The following is a 5,679-nucleotide window of genomic DNA, read 5'->3' as shown; positions in this document are numbered from 1 at the left end:
AATTTTAAAATAGTTCTCAATGGTAGTTAAACATATAATGGACAGATATTGTGCTGAGTCCACAAGAAAATTGGATGAAATCACCTAAAACTAATTTCATTTATTTTGCCTTTTTGGTAATGCAGCGGTAGAGTTACTGCCTTGCAGCGCCAGAGACCTGGGTTCAATCTTGACTGCGGCACTGTCTGTATGGAGTTTTTATGTTCTCCTCATGACAGCTTTGGTTTTCCCCGGGTACTCCAGTTTCCTCCCACATTCCAAAGACATACAGATTTGTAGGTTAATTCGCTTCAGTAAAAAGTTAAATTGTAAATTTGTCCCCAGTGTGTAGAATAGTGCTAGTGTACAAGGATCGCTGGTCGGCACGGACTCCTTAGGGCAAAGGGCCTGTTTCCACGCTGTATCTCTAAACTAAACTAAACTAAACTAAGATAGCTGATGGAATTTGGCTATCAATCTCCTCAAGATATATTTAAGTTCAGGATTCAGAGAAAGGGCGATGTTCTAACCAACTGGACGACATCATTTCCAGTGGAAATGTCTAACTGTAACAATACCTGCTGGTATATTTCATTGCTATTGCAATATCTGACTGAAGGTTGTAGGCCAAGTACTTCAATCTCCGACGATCAGATTCTGTGAAGAGATTAATAATAGTTAACTGGGGAAAGTTTGTCCAAGCCAAGGAAATAAGTTTATAACATTTAGCTTTCGTGAAGTCGCATTGCCTATCTAGACTTTTATATATCTGTTGAGTTTATAATGACAAATATTTGATTCTGGTAGAAACATATTTCCCATCGCATCTCTTTATTCCTCTAATGAGCCTTTGGTTAGTTTCTCTTGAAATTGTAACTTTGGTATTTCACTATTGTTCCCCTATTATATCATCAGATCCTAGTAATGGAGTTAACACAGATATAAATGCTAGACAAGGACTAAAATATTTGTCAGACACTTTGAGACAATGTGAAGATTTTATTTTTCGATGTTACTGGACCAAGTGGACCCATTGGGCCCAAACCTCTCTTCCTTTTATTGCAGCACCCTCTCCTACCCCCTCCCCCCCATCCCTCTCCTCCGTTCACCTCCCCTCCCCTCCCCTTCCCCCTCCACTCCCTCCCTCCTCCCCCTCCCTCCCCCTCCTCCCCTCCCCCTTCCCTCCCCCCTCCCCTCCACCCCCCTCCTCTCCCCTCCCCCCTCCCCCTCCCCCCTTCCCCTCCCCTCCCCCCCTCCATCCCCCTCAACCCCCCTTATCCTCCCTCCTCCCCCTTCCCTCCTTCCCTCCCCTCCCTCCACCCCCCCCCCCTCTCTCACTCCATTCCCCCTCCCTCCCTGGGAGATAGATTTAAACTTTAAAATGAGAATAACTTTAAAAATATAACACCGATTTCAATGAAACCTCTTCCATGAGTACCAAAGGGACGACGGTGAGTAAGGTGGGCCTAAAATTGTTGCGCGACCGTGTACCGTTTTGACTGTAGTTCAGGAACAAACGAACAAACGCAAATTTTAGTATATAGATAGCATTTAGAATGTTATAAGTGTTGCAGAGACAAGATTTCTATGTTTTTAAAGATTTTTAAAAATCGTCAAATTCCTATTTGGGCATTGTTTTTTGCAATTTATTAAGGTTTAGAGAACACTCCCTCTGGTTTTAGTTCTGTGCATTGACAACTAGAGGAAGAAAATGTTTCTGCTCCTTAAGAAATTAAAAACTTACGAGTCAAAAATAATAATAGGTTACCTGAATTCAGTTGTTCATTTAAAGGAAACTGTTTCATGAAGTGTAGAGTCTATCAAAAAGAAGCATAGAAAAAGAACCACAGCATGTTTAGTTTAGTTTTTAAAAACAGTACACCAATGAATGACAACAAAAATTACCATTATTCTTTTTGATGATGTTAGTTAAAGAATATTCATTAGGACACTGGCAAGAGGCAAACAGGCTGCACAGAAAGTCTATGTCTTGCAATAATTCGCAAGAATTAAGCAATCAATGAATGAAATCAAAAATCTGGAGGAAGGAGAGATCCTTGTCCATCAAACTGCACCCAAGATCTCATTGTGCACAATTCATTCCACATTTGTATTGCATTAAACGTCAGTTAATACCACCAAAACCCATTTATTTCACTATTATATACACGTATACACATAGACAGTAAAGCATTTACCCTTTCACCATAAGGACAGGTCCGAAAAAGATTCTTCTGGGTAGTTGGAGTAAATGGCTTCATGTTCATCTTGCTCCGCTGTATAGGTACAATAAATTAAAGTAGAACAAGTTATATAGACTCAAAACCTCCAAGTGATCTCAGGTTTCTCTTCTTCGATGACAGTCCATATTCGAGTTTGTTTGTTTGTGCCCAGACTTTCACGATGTTTAGTAAGTTTGCAGAAGATATGAAAGTGTGCGGCTTCATAGATAGCGAAGATGGTTATGAGAAATTGCATCAGGATCTTGATCAGTGGGGCAGGTGGACTGAGGAATGGTTAATGGAGTTTAGTCTGGAGTAAAATGGAGATTTTAATGGAGTATAAGTATGAGGTGTTGCATTTTGGGAAGTCAAACTAGGGCAGGATCTTCACAGTTAATGGCAGGGCTCTCAGGAGCAGAGGGTTCTAGAAGTGCAGGTACATAGTTCCTTGAAAGTGGCGTCACAGGTGGTCAAGAAGACTTTCAACACACTGGCCTTTATCAGTCAGAGCAATGAGTATAGAAATTGGGAGGACATGTTACAGTTGTACAAGACATTGGTGAGGCCAAATTTGGAGTATTATGGTCATTTATGGTCACCTTGTTATAGGAAAGATATTTTAAGTTGTAAAGGGTGCAGAGAGGATTTATAGACAATAGACAATAGACAATAGACAATAGGTGCAGGAGTAGGCCATTCAGCCCTTCGAGCCAGCACCGCCATTCAATGCGATCATGGCTGATCACTCTCAATCAGTACCCCGTTCCTGCCTTCTCCCCATACCCCCTCACTCCGCTATCCTTAAGAGCTCTATCCAGCTCTCTCTTGAAAGCATCCAACGAACTGGCCTCCACTGCCTTCTGAGGCAGAGAATTCCACACCTTCACCACCCTCTGACTGAAAAAGTTCTTCCTCATCTCCGTTCTAAATGGCCTACCCCTTATTCTTAAACTGTGGCCCCTTGTTCTGGACTCCCCCAACATTGGGAACATGTTATCTGCCTCTAATGTGTCCAATCCCCTAATTATCTTATATGTTTCAATAAGATCCCCCCTCATCCTTCTAAATTCCAGTGTATACAAGCCTAATCGCTCCAGCCTTTCAACATACGACAGTCCCGCCATTCCGGGAATTAACCTAGTGAACCTACGCTGCACGCCCTCCATAGCAAGAATATCCTTCCTCAAATTTGGAGACCAAAACTGCACACAGTACTCCAGGTGCGGTCTCACCAGGGCCCGGTACAACTGTAGAAGGACCTCTTTGCTCCTATACTCAACTCCTCTTGTTACGAAGGCCAACATTCCATTGGCTTTCTTCACTGCCTGCTGTACCTGCATGCTTCCTTTCATTGACTGATGCACTAGGACACCCAGATCTCGTTGAACTCCCCCTCCTCCTAACTTGACACCATTCAGATAATAATCTGCCTTTCTATTCTTACTTCCAAAGTGAATAACCTCACACTTATCTACATTAAACTGCATCTGCCATGTATCCGCCCACTCACACAACCTGTCCAAGTCACCCTGCAGCCTTATTGCATCTTCCTCACAATTCACACTACCCCCCAACTTAGTATCATCTGCAAATTTGCTAATGGTACTTTTAATCCCTTCGTCTAAGTCATGTTAGGACTTAGGATGTTGCTAGGACTTGAGGGCCTGAGCTATAGGGAGAGATAAAGCAGGCTAGGACTTTATTCCTTGGGGCGGAGGAGGATGAGGGGTGATCTTATAGAATGTATAGGATCATGAGAGGAATAGACAGGGTAAATGCACAGAGCCTGTCACCCAGAGAAGGGGAATCAAGAACCAGAGGACATAGTATTAAGGTGAGCGGGGAAAGATTTAATAGGAACCGGAGAGGCAGTTTTTTCACACAGAAGGTGTTGGAACAAGCTGCCAGAGAAGGTAATTGAGGCAGGTACTATCACAACATTTAAAATACATTTGGACAGGTATATGGGTGGGCAAGGTTTAGAAAGATAAGTGCCCATCGCAAGCAGGTGGGACTGGTGTAGATGGGGCATCTTGGTTAGTGTGGGCAAGGTACATGGGTGGGCAAGGTTTAGTAAGATAAGTGCCCATCACAAGCAGGTGGGACTGGTGTAGATGGGGCATCTTGGTTAGTGTGGGCAAGGTGGGTCGAAGGGCCTGTTTCCACACTACATGAATCTATGACTCTAACAATGACCTGGAGACATTGGCATCTGCAGGCTAAGATTAAGGCAGTGGTCTTCAGCCAATGATGACCACCAATGGGGAAAGTGAGTTCCAGTGTGTACTTAGCACTGTCCGCACTGAAATTATTGAACAAAAGTGATCTCCCGGACTTAATAAGTGCTTCCCACTGCATAGGATTCCCATCTGCCAAGGTTCTGCTTGGAATTGCTCTTTGGTTGAATTCTTGGTGACAAGAAATTCACTACAATGATAATGGTTTTTAGACCAAGTCATGACCGTCTCACAATGACGAGGCACTTGCCTCCAATTTAGTAAGGAGCCAGTAATTTTTATGAGTCATTGCCATGGTTCCTTTCAGATTAGCTCAAGACATAGATCAACAGTGTTACTTTGCCATTCATAAATCGAAGAGATGACTCCTGCCTTATTCATCAGGATCAAGATTTGGAGCGGCACAGTGGCACAGCCTAGGGGCGGCATAGTGGTGCCGCTAGTAAAGCTGCTGCCTCACAGCACCAGACACCCGGGGGTTTCATCCTGACCTCGGGTACTGACTGTGTGGAGTTTGCATGTGCTCCCTGTGATCCGTGGTTTTCCTCTGGTGCACTGGTTTACTCCCACATCCCAAAGACACGCGACTTTGCAGTTTAATCGGCCTTTGTAAATTGCCCCTAATGAGTAGGGAGTGAATGCGAAAGTGGGGTAACATAGAACTAATGTGAACAGGTGATCAATGGTCAGCGCGGACTTGATCTAAATTAAACTAAGATGTTCATCTGGTGCTAGAGTGACTTGCAATAGCAGGATTGCAAAGCTACCCTTTTCTAGCTTGTTTGAAGTCGACATAACTGGAGCAATACCTTTGCTTTCATTATCAGAAAGTTGCCATTTATCGCATGCTTGTGTCAACTACAATTTTAAAATCTTTACTTTAGTAGAACAAAGGAATGCAAGTCTTCTAAATTGTCTTATTATGCAAACAAAACTTCGTGTATTTAATGGCATGTGTGAATACAGTCTTCTTTATAAATAATGCATGCAAAATCATTTTCATTTAAGCCATAAAACCCCGCAAGGCTTCTAATTAATATCTTACCCTTTATTCATATTTTCAACTATCTTTCGGGAATTTTAAGTCTCATTGGTATTCTGTGTGATTGAGTTAACAAGCGTTGGTTCTAAACCAATCATACAATTTAAAAACAAAGAGTTATTTAACTGTATAGAGTAGCTAAAAGCACGTTTAAAATACATACAACAGGATGGCCGGTTAAGGCAGAGGCCAGAAAGAA

The sequence above is a fragment of the Rhinoraja longicauda genome, chromosome 11 (assembly GCF_053455715.1).
Source record: "Rhinoraja longicauda isolate Sanriku21f chromosome 11, sRhiLon1.1, whole genome shotgun sequence".
Lineage (NCBI taxonomy): Eukaryota > Metazoa > Chordata > Chondrichthyes > Rajiformes > Arhynchobatidae > Rhinoraja > Rhinoraja longicauda.
Note: the sequence above shows the minus strand (reverse complement) of the source record.